Source organism: Panthera pardus, unplaced genomic scaffold, assembly GCF_024362965.1.
Source record: "Panthera pardus isolate Hobbes unplaced genomic scaffold, ASM2436296v1 HiC_scaffold_26, whole genome shotgun sequence".
In the NCBI taxonomy this organism is placed as follows: domain Eukaryota; kingdom Metazoa; phylum Chordata; class Mammalia; order Carnivora; family Felidae; genus Panthera; species Panthera pardus.
The window spans coordinates 6,121,812-6,139,650 of record NW_026526832.1 but is presented as its reverse complement, the minus strand read 5'-3'; positions in this window follow the sequence as shown (position 1 = coordinate 6,139,650).

Here is a 17,839-nt window from a genome sequence, read left to right as displayed (position 1 = left end):
AACTGAAATGCACACTTCAAAATGGTTACAATGGTAAATTTTATATTATGTATATTTTATGGCAGTTTGAAAAAAGAGGCTGAGGTTTCAACATGTGGCTAGCTAGGACTTGAACCCTGTTCCTAACACATAGTAGGCACTCACAGTTTCTTCTGTTGATTATTTTAGTACAACAACTCTAGATATTTCCCATCAAATCGCTGTCCCCATTTTATAGGGTAAAACTGAGGCTCTAGGAGGTTACTCGCCTCAAGTGATACAACTGGCAAATGGCAGAGGCTGAGCGAAACCCAGGCACTGGGGCTCCAGAACAAGCCTCCTTAACCAGTCACCTCAGCCATTTCTCAGCAGTGCCATTAACAGAATCAGGGACAACAGCCTGAGGAGAGAGCCGAAGGGAAAGACACAGCGCTGGTGAGGAAGTAGTGGGCCAGCAAGATGCCCACCAGTAGCTTCAACGGAGTCCTGGAATCCAGGAGTGAGGTGTAGACTTGAAATACAGGTGGTTGAGGAGCCCTCGTACCCAGGCACCCACCAAACTTTTTGGTACCCATTACTGCCCACCTACCCAAATGGACCAGGGCTGCAGGTTGGTGGCAAGATCTCCTGCAGGCTCAGTCCAGCACAGATAACACTGTGAGCCCTCCCTCACGGTGGGTTGGTTCTTAAGAGCCAGCACCTGGAGATTTGGTAACAGACGCATCACCGACAGTATTTAGTAACTGCCCACAACAGTCGTTATCATGGTGATGGTACTGGTGTGCCCCACTTACCAGTTTACAAACTCTCCAGGACAGCTGAGGCTGTGGTGGCCCACCCTGCAATGGGATGCCATCAGGAAGTTTAATGGCCTTTCTAGTCCCACTTTCACCCATTCTATCAGGATTGATTGCCTGAGCTTCCGTTCAGAAACCTGCGTGCTCCCCTCAGGGTCACAGTGTAGGCCAGATCCTCCCTCCTGAATTGATTAGCCCCTCTGACAAAGAGCTCACTACCTTACAAAGTAGCAGCTTATCCCCCCCCAGGGAATAGGGTTATTCTGCCATCCAGGCCACCGCACACTTACAGACAGGGGCTGTTGTGCAAAGCCTCAGCAAGTCAACACCTGCCTGTGCCAACCTGAGAACAATATGATCTAAATTTAATTGCCTCCTGAGGCAACTGTTTGCAACAGAACGTAATTTACAATGGCCAATAAATCTTGCAGGGGAACAACATCTCCATTTGCCTCCCTAAAAGCATAAACACTCCATTGCTCAAGCCTCTATCTCACACACCTCCACCTCTTGCCCACAGCCACTCTGCCCCTTCACCCTCTGTCCATGGGGTCCCAGCCTAAGACAGCCTGAGAGGAGTCGCCTCGCCCCTCAATGTCTTGGGGTCTTTCGGTGTGTCTCAATAAAAACAAACAAGCGGGGCGCCTGGGTGGCTCGTCGGTTAAGCATCCGACTTCGGCTCAGGTCATGATCTCGCAGTTTGTGAGTTCGAGCCCCGCGTCGGGCTCTGTGCTGACAGCTCAGAGCCTGGAGCCTGTTTCAGATTCTGTGTCTCCCTCTCTCTCTGCTCCTCCCCTGTTCATGCTCTGTCTCTCTCTGTCTCAAAAATAAATAAACGTTAAAAAAACAAACAAACAAGCAAACACATAAACCCCACTAGTAAATGCATTCTTCCTGGAAAACATTACAAACAAATCAGCACTCTCTGACACCACTCCAAATTCAGTGCCCTCCTTGCCCCAGAGATAAAGACTATTATCAGACTGGGTAAAATCTTCCAGAACGTGCCCTATGCATGTTCATAGATATATGTATCCATGGTATAAAAAATTATTTAGCTTTGTTTTATGTGTGTTTTTAAACAAATAATACTTTTTTTTTTTTTTTGAGAGAGAGAGAGAGAGAGAGAGAGACAGTGTACGAGCAGGGGAGAGGCAGAGGGAGAGAGAGAATCCCAAGCAGGCTCCACAACCCACAGAGAGCCTGATTTGGGGCTCGTTCCCAAGATCCCAGGACTGTAGGATCATGACCTGAGCCGAAGTCGACAGTCAATTGCTTAACCAGCCACCCAGAGACCCCAAATGATACATTTCTAATTGTTCCGTTCTTGCTTTTTTGTCCAACAATAGATTCTGGAGATCCCTCCATGTCAGGACACAGACCTGCTTGTCTCATAACTCCTGGGCTGCATGCCTTGGTGTGGCTCTACCACAGTATCTTTAAATAACTCCCTCTTTAATGGCCTTTCATCTTTTTTCGATTACATGAATCCTCTGAGAACATTCAGGACCACCTTAGAACACTTCAGGGCTCAGAAGCTCACAAAGCCTTCCCAGAGCCTGAGCTAAAGCTAAAAGCTGCCTTCTCCTAACTGCGACCTCCGTGTCCCAGCACCCCTTGCTGGCCCAGTTCTAGGAAGAAAATCTGGCCCTGGGGGTGGTTCTTCTCTAGGAGCTCACAGAGCTGGAGAGACCATTCAAGATGTGTCCACCTGGCCTCATTTTAGAAAGGAGGCCACTAGGCCCAGAGACGTTAAGTGTGTTGCAGAAGATCACACAGCAAGTCAGTGTTGCTTCTTCTGGGACCCACACAAGCCCATCCAGCTCACTCAGGAAACAACACACAGCCAGTTTTTGCCCTGGGAAGCTCGGTTCCCAGGCTCAGCAGTTGCACAAGGCCCCCAGGGCTTTGTTTTCAAAGGAGAAATGAAGCGGGAAGTATTTTTAACCGCTGGCCCCGCCTTGCTCCTGCCTTGCTCCCTCGTGCTAGCTGTCCAGGAAAGGCCGGCTTCACAGTGGCACTGCGACGCATGGAAAACAACAAACGCCCAAAATAGATGATACCCAAGCTCAGGAATGGAAAAAATTGGCTCATGGCTTCAAATGCCTCTTTTAGAAAAAGCCAAGAATAGCTTTCAGCCTTTGGGGACCTGCTGGGGGTGAGGGAGTGACGAGGTGTGGTGCTGGGGCAGGGATCCAGCCAAGATTGAGTTCGCCAAGGGCCCAACTTCCAGCTGGAAGAGTTTTGGCCACTTTCCCCCAGGGCACGTGAAAACTAGCTTCCCCAAGCTCTGTCCACACTGGAAGCCCTGTCTACACCCAACTGCTTGTTCCCTCTAACCCCACCCCCACCCCTTAGCCCTGCCCTCGCTGAATCTGGACCAACTTCCTTTGTTGGGCCAGGCCTTGGGCTGGGAGCTCCTCCACCCCACCACGGTCCTAGCTGGGTGGAAACCTGAGATTCTGCCCTTCCTGAGCCTGAAGGGTGAAAGCCAATTCCCCTGTGTATGGGGGAGGGGAATGACGAGAAAAAATTGGGGTTTCCATCCCTACTCAGACAGCTCAGCTATGTGGCCTTGACCAAGTCACTTGACCTGTTGGATCCTCAGGTTCCTCATCTACAAAGTAGGGGTACTGTCTCATTTATCCAACATTTGTTGTTCGTCCTACTATGTGCCAGCACTGGGCTAGGCCCTGAGGACCTAGCCACAACTAGAACAAAGGCCTCATCTTTTGGATCAGAAGATGTAGCCTTGCCAACCTCATAGACTGCAGAGAATTTCTCCTTCACACGGTTACTGAGCCACACCCTGGCCCTAGGAGGGTGCAATGCCTTGGACCATGTTTATCAGACGATATACCAGGCATCTTAGGTCAATTATGTCGTTTAGTATCATCTCGACCCTGTGATGTGGACACTGTATTTAGCCGCTTATGACAGTTGAGGGCGCTGAGGAGCAGAGAGTAAGTGCTGGACAAGTTCAGAGGCTCATCTGCGAACAGTAAGGAGTAAAGGCCCACTGTGCGCTAGGTCCCGGTTAAGTCCCAGGGACGGGAATAACTGAAGCCTGGTTCTTTGTGTCACTTTGTGATACAAAGTAGTAAGTAGACTGGAGGTCAGTACATATGCACAGGACAAAGACTTCTTAAAACCTGGAGTCTGTGCAGCCAGCCCTTTTACTTAAAATAAGATTTCAGTTGTCTCTTCAACACGATGGTTTACTACTGTCTCCCATTTGACAGAGGAGTAAACCAAGGCACATGCGGGTTAAGTGACTTGCCCAGTTGCCGCGCAACAGGGGTTTCTCCTGTAGGGTTCCCTATCACAGGCAGTTTCCCAGGACGGACGCCGCCGCACGCCTGCCCCCGGCCAAGATGCGGAAAGCTGGGGCGCGGCGCGGCAGACGGGCTAGGAGAGAACTACGTCTCCCAGGATGCTGTGCGTGGGGCGTGTAGGGGCGGGGCCGCCGCGAGCACAAGGCTGTAATTTCTTGGTATTAAAAAAAAAAAAAAAAAAAAGTAGCACAAGCAGAGAAAGAAAGAATCAAAGCCTCAAGCGTCATGTCTAGGAATAGCCTCGGAGCCAGGCCAAGTCATTATAGACGATGAGTAATCCGGTTAAGTCATTTCTCTAAACACCATTCCTTGTAAGAGAATTAAAATATCAGTTTACATCAGAGGGGGAGAGGCAGGCTCCCGAGGCCCGGCCGGGAGCCCAGCCAGGAGGGGGCGCGGCTGGCGCGCCTCTGCTGCTCTGCCCTGCCCCGGGGAGGGGCTGGATGCCAGGGCCTTGACAGCTGGACCCTGGGCTCGGGCAGCCAGCCAGTTATGGGTGGGGGGCGAGGGGGGGGGGTTAGGGGGCGAAGGAGGGGAAGGCGGCGGGGGGGGGGGGGGTTCGCGTCCCGCCAGGCCTCAGTTTACTACGTTGGTAAGGGCTTCGGGGAAAGTTTGGAGCTGCCCCCTGTCGGAAGAATCGGTGTCCCTCGTTGGGGCAGCCCTGCAAGGTGAATGGTGGGGGGACTAGGCCAGAGGAGCTCTCTTTTCTTTAGTGCCTCCCGCTTCCTCCCGGATTCCAGAATTCATATCCCGGCAGCTGCAGGCCTACTGTCGGAATGAAGGGTTGGGACTGACTTGGGGATACGGAGCGAGGAAAATGGGGGTCCCCGATCTCCTGGGAGTTCCCTTAAACTTGCAGCAAAGTCGTGGGCGTGGCGATGACCACCAGCGCAGCTTCTGGAGTCCTGAGGGCAGGATTATGATGAATTGGGGAGAGCTAGCTGATCAAGAAGCTGCCTCTTCACATCTAGAGCCTGTTGTCTGAGACCCCTCCAGGGCCAACACCATGAGGTGAGTGCCAGACTCCGTGCCAGCTGTGAGCCAGACACAGGTATCCTCCCACTCACGGCGGCCCTAACCTGGATCCTTACCAGGTAAGGCTGCTGGGGCCCAGAGACTGCCCACTGGCTTCCCGAGCTGGCCCCCAAGGCAGCATAGGATAATTGAAGCTTAGAGTGACTGAAAGTTTGAGGCAGGCCAGGCCCAGCTCTAAGCTCCTTACACACATTCACTCTTGGCAGTTAAGTTAGGCCCTTTTATTATCTATGTATTTTATTATTCATTCATTCACTCATTCATTCCTTCAACCAAAGGACAAGGGGATGCACAGACACGTTCACAAGTTCCCAGGAGACTGCATTCAGTCTCAGCCAGGCTACTGGAACAGGAACCGCCCAGGCTCTGAAGCCAGGCAGACTGTTTTGCCATCCCGCTGCCCCCTTTTGCAGGTGAGCTAGCACAACTTACTCACTGTCTTTAATCTTCAATTTCCCCACGTGTAAACGGGGTTAGCAATACTTACCTTGCAAGATTAATATGAGGGTGGAAATAAAATAGTCCTTCAGCAAATGATCATTCTGTTGTGTTGGTGGTGTTGTGTGAAAACAGCCTCTGGACAGGGCAAATTCAGTGTGCTTCTGAGCCTGTGGAAGAAAGTAAAGAAGTAAATACTTAAATAGCCTCCAACCACCCCCCCCCCCCATCCCAACTATCTCTTAGCACAACAGGCATCTTCCCCAATGGCCCTTCTGCACAGCCTTGTGCCCCCCAGGGGAGACCTAGGTTGAATTCCTCCCATCCCACCCCCAAGCCTTGTTCTTGGTGATCTGGGCTGGGCCCTGAGACTTCCCACCTGGTCAAGTTTTCTGAGTTTTCAGGTAGTAGCTTCAGAGTCTTGAAGTCTCTGGTGGGGTCTTAGGGTCTAGCCAGGATGCCAGGAGGAATTATGGGCAAGGTAAGTGAGTCATTACCAACCTGAGCAGTCTCCATCAACCCCTTGAGTACTTCAAGCCTGGGCTTTAGGGGGGAATGGGAGAGGCTGCTTTAGTTCCTGCATTCCCAAAGGAATGCATGGGACCTTGCTAACGTCAAAACTAAAGCTTCCAGGCTTGGAGTTGTCTGGGACCCATTGGTTCCCAGAACTCACGTCCGTTAGAAGTTTCCTGCTCTCTCTATGCCTCTCCTCACATCTAATCCCATGCCTGAAGGCCAGGCCTCTGCATTCATCATCTCAGTATTACCCGCCCTGCAAATGCCACTGGTGAGGCCTGTCCTCTCTTCCTGACATCCCAACAATGTTTGAAGCAGTGCCTGGCAGGGAGAACCAAAGGGGAGCTCAGATCCAAATGGTCCTGCCTATACCTCAGGCCCTCCTTCCTTCCCACTCTGCCAACCAGAAGCTCAAATTCTCCCTACACCCCCAGTACATCCTTCCTGCTTCTGTGTACCCAAGAGCATGTGTACAAACCTGTACATTTGCACACGCATCCTGCATGCAGAGGAGCCCCTAGCTCACACATAGGAACACATACACATATGTACACCCTCACCTGTACTAGAGCCCACACCCCTGGGTCTTCCTTCTCCACATCTGGGGCACCAAGTTGGCCTACCTTGGCCTCCGGAAGGGGAAGATGGTTGTCCAGCCCTCCTGCCTCTCCCTAGCTGTCCATCTGTACCTTGGTTTCTTCAGCCATGGGGCTGGCCTTGTGGGATTTTGCTGTTGTAACTGACTTCCTTCCCTGCCTTGGCCTCAGCAGGCTCTTCCAGACCCGACTACTGGTACTAGCCACAGCTGAAGACACAAGGCTGCACGTAGGTGGCTCCTCTGGGTCTTGGGCCTGCAGTACACCCAGATCTTGGGCATGGTGGCAGCTTAACATTCACCCCTCCCTGACCAATCTTGCAATACAGCCAGAGGACTGTATTCCCGGTGCTGTATGCTCTATTCCTGACCCCAAGTGTTTGTGCTTGCTGTTCCCTCTGTGTCTGAGGGCCCTTCCCTGGCTCGGTAGGTCCCGCCTTGCACACCCAAGAACCTCTGCTCATCTTTCAAGGCTCCACATGAAGCAGGAATCCACATCCCCTCTGAGTCCCAGTGCTCCCGTCATATACCTCTGCTGTGACATTTGCCACACTGGTGCTCTTGTGGTCAGTCCCATGTCATTGTGTGACTGTCCAGCATCCACTGAGGCTCTATCCCCCGGTTAAGAATGGTCCTTCCCATTGGCCTGCACCATGCTGCTGGCAGGGCCACAGCGCCCAGGCCACTGCTCCTCCAGAGAGACTGATGTTCAGAGATGGAAGGGACTTGTCTGAGGTCCCACACTGGCTCAGGAGATCTCCGTTGGCGAAAAAGGGAATTGGGAAGGAAGAGGAGCAAGTGGGAGGCCATTGAGGGTGGGCACATAGCTGGTGCATAATGAAGATCCACAGAAGGGGGCTGAAGGAGGGGAAGGAAGGGAGAAAGGGCAGGATGTCCATTTCCACCTCCTCCTACCACCCTCCCCCATCACCACGTACCATCTAGGCCTTCCCCAGGGCAGCACTTCCTAGTTTTTAAGGGCAGATACTCTATATTTTGGCCTTGAGGTCACACACATTCCCTTCTTCCTGGAGTTCCAGGGCTGGGTAACTCTGCAGGTCTGGTGGCCTCTCCATCCTTCTGGCCCCAGGCTGGCGGCTTAGGTCAGAGCCCCTACGCTGGGTATCCCTGTTGCTGGTGGACCCTCGGTGGTGACAGTGAGCAAGATCTCGGGCCCTAGATGCCGCTCAGGATCCAGGATCCTGGACGTCCCTACAGGATCTCAGAGTCCCCAAGCTCCTAACCCACTGGCCTCTGCGATAGGGAAGTTCCAGACACCCAGGAGCCGCACTCTGGTGAGCGCGGGGCTTGCTGTGGCTGTGCAGGATCTTTCTGCATAAGTCAATGAAGTTCTTCACGCTCAGTTTTCTCATCCGTAAAAGGGGGATGGCACAATAACAGCTCTTGCACCTTCTAGTGCAACTACGGCAGCACAGCTTCTAGATGAGCTATTTCTTATAAAGAGCTTAGAGCCGTGCACGGCAGGAGGAAGGTCTCCATAAATGCCAGCTCTTCTCCGTAGCCCAGAGCAAAGCAGCAGGCATGGCATGAGCCAGGCCTCCGGGAAGAAAGACAGGAAGCCTGGGCTCCAGGTCTAGCTCTAACAAGCAGGCAGGCCATTTGGTCCTGGAAGGCCCCTGCCCACCCCACCTTCCCTTCTGTTGTATGTGTCATGTTTTGTTGGCTCTGGGGGCTTTTCTGAAAAAAATAAACAAGGGCTGCATGAACCCCCTACTATTCTGGTTAAGTTTTGAAACAGCTCAGAAATCCCCTCCTCCACTTGTGAGTCAGTGGCAGGAGCAATAAGCAGAACTGCTAGTGGGCAGCCGCGAGAGAAATTCTGCAAAATAACAGCTGGGCAGCCCTGTGGCCCCAGGGATTTGACCCGCGGACTTGAAAATATTTGACATGGGGTGCTGCTGGAGAGGCCCCGAGGCCTGAGGGCCCCTGGGGACGGGGCGGGGGTAGACATTAAACCCTGAAAAAGATCAGGATGCCCACCCCGTGGCGTAATTTGAAAGAAAAACAACCCTGAACGGTTACATTGGTGTAAAGAAGTCCCACAAGACTGACTTTTCCCGTAAGGCGATTTCGATGCTCGTTTGGAAATATCAAATTCTTTCCAAGTATTTTCTTTTTCTATTTTGGTGCCTTAAGCACGTGCTTGGTGAACCAGGCTCGCGCCCCAGTCCTCCGGTGCCCCAGCGGGCGCCCAGTGGAGGAGGGGCCAGTCGTAGGGGGTAGGGCGGCGCAGGGGAGGGGGGCAGAGGGCGCGGCCTGGGGGTCGGGGCGGGGCGGACCCCAGGCCCCCAACCGGGGGCGGGAGCCCAACTCGGAGCCGCTGCGCTGCGCCCCCCGCCCCCTCTCCGTCTGGGCTGGCAGGACGGGGCGGGAGTTTCGGAAAGCGCTTTCCTTGCCCAGCCGGATCTGAGTCAAAAGGGGGAGCTGGTTCAAACCGAAAGAATAATTCGGTTAGCCAAGGCCGCCAATATTTCCCAGGGACCCAAATTACTGCCAGGCAGGGAGCTCCGGGGCCCGAGCCTCGCTGGCCCCTCGGGCTTCGCTGAAAGCCCCGTGCCCCCACATAGTTCTTTTCCCCAGAAAAGGGGCCAGGAAGGGCTCAGGGCAGAAAGGGCTGGTTGGGGAAATGGAGCTTCCTCCAGTCCCACAGGCTCTGTTGGGCGTCTGGGGCCTTCTGGGGATCCTCTTCGAGGCCCAGATGATTGGGGTGCTCTGGCAGAGTTGAAGGAGAACTCCATCTACCCACCCCAGTAAGCCCTGCCCTGAGCCCATCCTTCTCAGGTCATTCAACAAGTCCCTCGTGCTTCTGTGTGTTTGCATCCTCTGTTCCCTCTGCTGTTCCCTCTCCAGCAGTTTGCAAATGCCTGTACACCCTCCTGAGGATAGAGGTATGAAGCTCTTCAGAATTTTCCCTGGAAGTTTCACTCCTGGGGGCCTCTACCCCCTCTTCCAATAGGCCTGTCTTCCCACCGTAGAGACCAGCTTAAAACCAATTTGAAAAGAATCACTCAAGTAGGTTCAACATCCTTGACACAGCCCCCTACACTCAATGTCACTTCCAGGCCCCTTAGCTCAGCAGTGCTAGCCCTCTGGCCAGCATCCTGGTGGACACAGTGAGGCCCGAATTAACAAGATTTTTTTTTTTTTTTTTTTTGAATTGTCATTAACCGGGAGAGAAACATTGATTCATATGTAGTAGTTCATCATTTTTTTCAGGTTGGACTGCCAGGGTGCGGTGGGCCAGGTGGGGCCTAGGGGGCTGTCTTCATCCAGCTTGTGGATTCTGACCCCTCTGGACCCCGACTCAACTGCCCAGCCTTTGCAGTCACAGAAACTCTCTAGTTCAGGGCCCTTGCTGGATTCAAGTTCATTCTGACCTTAGGACAGGTGTGAAAAGGAGATGCTGATGGTTCATCTTCCTGGCCACCGAGAACACCTGGCCTGGGCCTGCTGCACTGCCCCCTCAGCCCAGCTCACCACCTCAGCACAAAATTCGCCCTGTAAGCAGGACCATCGGGAGCTCCCAGGAAGGGCCAGGAACACAGCTGCTCTCGAGCAGATGAGCCTACAGACACGAGACGGCGGTGGCATGGAGGGCCTGGCTGATGTACACCCCACGCAAGGACGAGCACAGAACATGGCCAAGGTCAGGGACATGTGGGGTCAGCTGACCAAGTGAGGAGGACACAGGTGCACAGACACACACACGCCCCTTGGCAGGGCTGGTTGGGGCTGGCAGGGCTGGGCCACTGGTGCCAGAACACCTGGCATTATCCCCCTGTAGTTGCTAAGTTCCAGGGAGGTCCGGAGGAGGGGGAAGGCACCAAGGAGGGGGCCACTCTAGGGGCTTGGAGTGGCCGCTAACACTGACATGAAATATGTTCATATTATAAATGGTTTAGAGCAGGAAGGTGACTATTAACTCTGAGGGCTGAAGGGAGACCCTGGCTCCTGGGAGAAAGGTGGGAGCAAAAAGAGAGAGAGCGCACAAGTGGAGGAGAGGCAGACAGAAGGAGAGACAGAATCCCAAGCAGGCTCCACACCATCAGCCCAGAGCCCGATGTGGGGCTTGAACTCATGAACCGTGAGATCATGACCTGAGCCGCAATCAAAAGTCAGATGCTCAACGGACTGTGCCACCCAAGTGCCCCTAAAGGGTTGTATAAAACAAAACAAAACAAAACAAAACAAAACAAAACAAAACAAAACGAATGTGTGAGCTCCTGGGTGGCTCAGTGGGTTAAAGGTCCGACTCTTGGTTTCAGCTCAGGTTGTGATCTCATGGTTCATGAGTTCGAGCCTTGCATCAGGCTGTGTGCTGACAGCAAGGAGCCTGCTTGGGATTCTCTCTCTCCCTTTCTCTCTCTGACCCTCCCCCATTCACTGTCTCTGTCTCTCTCTCAAAATCAATAAATAAACTAAAAGAAAAAAAAAATCCTAAAAAAAAAAAAAAAGAATATGTGGGCCGCCTCATTTGGAAGAGCCCGGGGCTCTTGATCTCAGGGGTGGTGAGTTTGAACCCCACGTTGGGTGTAGAGATTAATTAAATTAAAAAAAAAAAAAACTAAAAAAATATATATGTGACTGAGACCTTAAACAAAAGTTTGCTGACTCCTGATTTTACAAGTGAAAAAAACAAAGCTGCAGAGAAAGGAAGCTACTTGCTCAACGCCACACTGCAGATTGGTGGCTGAGCGCTATTCTGTGCCTGCCAGTCTCCTGCTTTTCCCTCAGCGTTGCAACGAGTACAGGGAGGTGGCCTGTCAACCCTGGGTCAGCTGCTCTTGAGAGTCAGGGGTTGGAGAGGGGACCCGAATGGATGTCTGTGCCTCCATTGGTGATGGATGCTTCCTACCCGGCCCCTTCCCTGAGGTTGCTCTGAAAGGAGTATGTTTTGCTTTTTCTTGGGGGGGTCTCCAAGGATACAAGAATACAGTTACCAAGGATACAAGAATACAGGTCTGGCCTGTTTATCAAGAGCTCTGTTTGTTGTTTTTTTTTAATTTCTTTTTATTTTTGAGAGAGAAAGAGAGGGAGGGAGAGGGAGGGGAGGAGAGAGAGGGAGACAGAGAATCCGAAGCAGGCTCCAGGCTCTGAGCTGTCAGCACAGAACCTGACGCGGGGCCCAAACTCACGAGCCACGAGATCATGACCTGAGCCGAAGTCGGACATTTAAACGACTGAGCCACCCAGGCGCCCCTGTGAAGAGCTCTGTTAATCAAAATACCCAAGGGCTGGCAGGCACAACGTGCACACATATGTAGGGGCATTCTGGGGAATTGACTTTTCTGGGTAACTGAGGGTTAACTGGAAACCTGCGTTCTTATGCTTTATCGAAAACTTCTGTACAAATGGCGAGCATTTCCCCAACTTAGTATTTTGAAAAGTTCCACCACTTTCTAAATATGTGACCTTGGTCAAGTTACCTAACCTCAGTAACCTCAGTTTCCTTATCTGTAAAATACATACAGCAATACCTCTCTAGGTCATGACAGGCACTAGAAAGAGGAGCCGTGTGTGCTCTAGAAATGGAGCCACTATCTGTGTTGTTGTCATTGCAATCAGAGGAACCACACCGTTGACTGAGGCTCTTTGCTGGGATTTCGCATCGGATGCCGTCGTACATTCTGTCCATGTTGACATGGAGATGGGCCAGAATTGGCACCAATGTGCAGTTTCTGTCCCAACGAAGTCCTCCCAAGGAGATGGTCTTCTTATGATTTGCTTTCTCATAAAAGTCTGTGCAGTCAGGGCTGCCTGCAAGGACCCGAGGACTCTTGGTCGGGAGCCTAAACGCTGTCTTCATTTGAATTTGTCACGCCTCCTCTGGGAAAGGGGTCAGCAGATGAAGGACAGAGCTTGGGCTCAGGCTTCCTGGCATTCTATCCACGCCCCCCTCCCCCACCGTGTCAGCCTCCCTGCACACAACTCAGGAGCAACCACCATGCCAGAGGACCAGCGGGGAAAGAGACAGGGAAGGGGGAGCCTCTGGGGCCACCGAGAAGGCAGGAGGGCCTGGGGATGAGGGGCACCCTGGTCTGGAGAGAGAGAGCTGGGCAGGCTCCAGATTCCCAGCAAGCGCAGGGGGATTGGGAGGGAGAGGGGGGCTGCGGGTCTCAGTCTTAGTCTGCTGCATTCTGGGGAGCTTTCTCTGATGGCCCCCAGATGGAGGAGTTGAGATCCTGCCCTGGAGTGGGGAGCCCACGGGAGCCAGCGCTCCATAGAATTGCTCTTGCTGGCTGTGGAGGGGCAGGAGGGAGCCATAGACGGGAGGGTGGCAACCAGGCACCTCACCTCGTAGGGGCTCTTCCCTCTGGTCTGACCCCTACTGCCTCAGCCACCTGCCACCTCAGGGATGTGCCTTAAGCTGGAGGCACAGCGCCCGTCTTCAGGGCTCCGAGTCAAATCAGCTTCCAGTCCTGCCGCTTACTGTGCGGGCCCCTAGCGTGCTACTTAGCCTCTGGGCCTCACTCTTCTTATCTGTAAAATGGAAACACCTTAGTCCGGATGTGAAGACAGTGAGATCAATGTGTGAAAAATCAGCCTTGTGTGGCTCACTAGCCTTACAACCTGCATCCTGCTGTCTTCTCACGGCTGGACAGAATTGCATCGGGCCCAGGGGTGGGCGGGGCCTTACCACCAGCCCCAGGAGGGGGCAATGTAGGCTTTGGTTTCTGGGGGGACAAAGGCCTTCTCTAGTCCTCATCTGTGCTTGGTCCTGCTTCCGTCGCCCCTCGGCTTAGTCTGTCCTGTAGCCTCTCCACTTCACCCTCTCCCTTCCCATAGCACTGCCATATCCCCGGGCTTCATACAGAGGCCTGCCAGGCTGGGACTGGGGCCTGTGGTGGACATGAGGAAGTGCTGACGGGTGGGGGGGGGGGGTCTCACTCCCCTTGGGCTGCTTTTCTCCACTGGAGAGGGCATCCCTGGATACCTAGAGGCTGGCCATGATTCTTGAGCTCTTGCACACCCAGCAGAAACTGGAGGGGTAGAGGAGGAGGGAGAGGAAATGCCCATGTGGTGTATTAAACAACAGAAGAACCATGTGCTGAACACATACGTGTGCAAAGACAGAGCCACTATGGGGAGGGGGGGGGATTGTGCAAAACGTATTGATATCGATATCGACAATAAAAATCCCACTTTGTGTATGTATGGCCCAGCAGACTTCGCAAGTGCTTTCCTCCAGGAGGTCATTTTCATACTGACTGTAGTCCCTGATTTCAAAAAGCTGACAATTTAGTTTCCAGGGCCAAGTTGAGGATAGCTACAATATGATGCAGTGAGGACAATGCGAGTGAGGGAAAAAGTCCTAATCTGGAGGTACCTGGAGTAGCTGGAGGTGAGGTGAGGGCTTGAGCTATAGTCCTAGAAACAGTAGGCAATTAACAAATGTTAATGGAGTACATGGCGGAACCCTGATTTGGGGGGAGTTGGCAAAATTAAATATGTAAATAAATTCCCAGCATCCCTTGCAGCTAGAGGTGGCCTCGAGACCTAGTGCTGGTCAATGAGATGTAAGAAGTCAGCTGGGGGTTTCTAGGAGGGTTTGACTTTCCTGTTCTAGTCTCTGTCCCTTCCTCTTTGTCACTTCCTTTTTCTTCCTGCTTGGGAGGTGCAGCGGCAGCTATCTTGAAACCATAAGGAAGAAAGCTACTTCCCAAGGAAGCAGAACAGGAGGCTGAAAGGGTGCTGGATCCTTGATGATTTGCTTGAGCAGCTGTACAGGCTGGACTTCCCACTCCAGGGCTTCTTGTCCTTTGAACAAGATGAGCCCCCATGTGGTTAAGCCACCCTCCTTGGGTTTTTGTGACATGAAATTCAATGCAATTCTGAAGTCAGAAGGCAGGTGCTGGCGCCCCTCCGTCCCCACACTGGCTATAGGGCCCTGGGAAACTCCTTTGCTCTGTCTCATTTGCTTATCTGTAAACCAGAGGTCGAATAAGATAACATTGAAGGTTTTTTTGAAGTACCCACTTTTGCTCATTTATAATATGTGAATATGCAATATACCTCTAACCATCTATGTGCTGGGGAATAGGATTTAATTTACAAAAACTCAGATTACTGTAGCCTAGTGTCTTTTTTTTTTTTTTTAATATGAAGGGTTTCTTTAAAGTTTATTTTGAGAGAGAGAGAGAAAGGCAGAAAGAGAGGAAGAGAGAGAATCCCAAGCAGGCTCCGCGCTAAAGTGCAGAGCCCAGTAGCTTCATCTCAAGAACCATGAGATCCTGACTTGAGTCGAAATCGAGAGTCGGGCACTTACCCGACTGAGCCACCCAGGCACCCCTGCAACCCGGTGTCTTAAGGAGCTCAGCCACCCTAAGGGCAAAATAGGTGCTCCTCTATGTTAAAATTTTTTTTTAATGTTTATTTATTATTGAAAGTCAGAGAGAGTCAGAGCATGAGCAGGGGAGGGGCAGAGGGAGAGGGAGACACAGAATCGGAAGCAGGCTCCAGGCTCTGAGCTGTCAGCACAGAGCCCGACACGGGGCTCAAACTCATGAACTGTGAGATCATGACCTGAGCCGAAGTCAGACGCTTAACCGACAGAGCCACCCAGGCTCCCCAAAATAAGGGCTCCTCTAGGTTTAAAGGACATCCTGGGACAGCTGCTGCCCCTTGAGGTCCACGCATTTGTGGCAAGAGGGAAAAAAAAAAATGACTATTTGAATAAAAACATCTGGCTATGTACATTTCTGCTGCCTAGTAAGTGTGCAGTTATTCACGCAGGGTGAGGAAAATATGTACCGCTTCCTTCAGTTTACAGATGCTGGCGAGTGAAGGAATTATGTCTAGAGTTAGATTGTGTTAAAGGAAAGACTGTAATCTTAAAGCTTCTGTGATTTGGGCAAGGGAGACGTGGGGTCGATAGCACTTTGTTTAAAATCTGCCACTATTCTGTCTCCCTCGCTCTCTGCCCCTCCCCTGCTCGCTCTCTCTCTCTCTCTCAAAATAAATAAAGAAACTTTTTTTAAATAAAAAAATAAATAAGATCTGCCACTGTGAGGGAAAAAATAATTTCAAACAGAGAGGGAGGCAAACCATAAGAGACTTTCTTTTTTTTTTTTTTTTTTTAGTATTTCAAACATCCAAGGGTTTTGTGTTTTGTTTTTTTTAATGTTTATTTATTTATTTTAAAAAAATTTTTTTTAATGTTTATTTATTTTTGAGACAGAGACAGAGCATGAATGGGGGAGGGGCAGAGAGAGAGGGAGACACAGAATCGGAAGCAGGCTCCAGGCTCTGAGCCATCAGCCCAGAGCCTGACGCGGGGCTCGAACTCACGGACCGCGAGATCGTGACCTGAGCTGAAGTCGGACGCTCAACCGACTGAGCCACCCAGGCGCCCCAATGTTTATTTATTTTTGAGAGAGAGAGAGAGAGAGAGAAAGAGAGTCATAGATTCAGAAGGAGGCTCCGGGCTCTGAGCTGTCAACACAGAGCCCAACTCAGGGCTTGAACCCACAACTGCAAGATCATGACCTGAGCCAAAGTCAGTGGCTTAACCAACTGAGCCACCCAGGCACCCCCAATAAAAGATTCTTAAATGCAGAAAACAAACTGAGGGCTGATGGGGGGGGGAAGGGGAAAATGGGTGATGGGCATTGAGGAAGGCACTTGTTGGGATGAGCACTGGGTGCTGGGTGTTGTATGTAAGTGATGAATCATGCGAATCTACTCCTGAAGCTAAGACTATACTGTAAACACTGTTAGTTAACTTGACAATAAATTATATTTAGGAAAAAGAATAAGTATATAACCACCAGACTCACACAGCAAAAAGTACAGCTCTTTCTGCCCAGCAGTCCTGTCCCCATGCTACTTATATAAACTTATTAAGTTGCACCATAAAAAAAAAATAATAAAAAATAAAATAAAATCTGCCACTATGATTGTGGCTTTGCCAGTGTTTCCTTGTAATTTTGTAATGTATATTCTAATGTTTTTTTTTAATTTTTTTTTTTAACGTTTATTTATTTTTGAGGCAGAGAGAGACAGAGTATGAACAGGGGAGGGTCAGAGAGAGGGAGACACAGAATCCGAAATGGGCTCCAGGCTCTGTCAGCACAGAGCCCGACGCGGGGCTCGAACTCACGGACCACGAGATCATGACCTGAGCCGAAGTCGGACGCTCAACCAACTGAGCCACCCAGGTGCCCCTCTAATGTTTTTTTTTTTTTTTTTAATTTATTTTTGAGAGAGAGAGAGAGTGTGAGTGGGGGAAGGACAGAGAGAGAGGGAGACACAGAATCCAAAGCAGGCTCCAGGCTGAGCTGTCAGCACAGAGCCCGATGGGGGCTCATGAACCGTGAGATCATGACCTGAGCCACTTAACTGCTTAACCAACTGAGCCACCCAGGTACCCCATTTTGTTGTGTATGTTCTGAAGACATTAGGTGTAGTAGGTTCAGGATTTAGTCTACTGGTGAATTATTCTTTTCATCATTGTATAGTGACTCCTTTTTCCCTATTAGTGACTTTTGTCTACTATTAATATTGCTACATTTATCATTCTTTTGATTCGTATCTGCTTAGCACAAAAATACTTCCAATATTTCTGTATCATTATGGTTTAGATATATGTCCTGTAAACAGCATATAGCTAGAGCTGTAAAAATATAGTCCAAGAATTTCTGCTATGTAAGTGGCAACTTTAGTCCTTTTACATATCTTGTTATTATTGATATATTTCATAACTTGTTCTTTTATTTATCTTATATTTACCATGTTCTTGCTTTACTTCTGTTCTCCTTTTGCTACCTTCTGTTAGATTGATCAAATTTTCAAATTTTCTTCATGCTCACCCCTTTTCCCTCTACTGGTTTGGATATTGCATACTGGGTTTTTATTCTTTTAAGTGGTCAATTTACATCTCTATTATGCAAATCTGACTTAACAAGGGATGAAATTAATCAGTATCTTTATGCTCTTCCCATAACAATGCCAAGGATCTTAAAAGCTTCAATTCCAGGGGCCCCTGGGTGGCTCAGTCTGACTTTCGTTCAGGTCATGATCTTGTGGTCTGTGAGTTCGAGCCCCGCATCCAGCCCCGCATCCAGCCCTGTGCTAAAGGCTCAGAGCCTGCTTGGGATTCTGTGTCTTCCTTTCTCTCTGCCCCT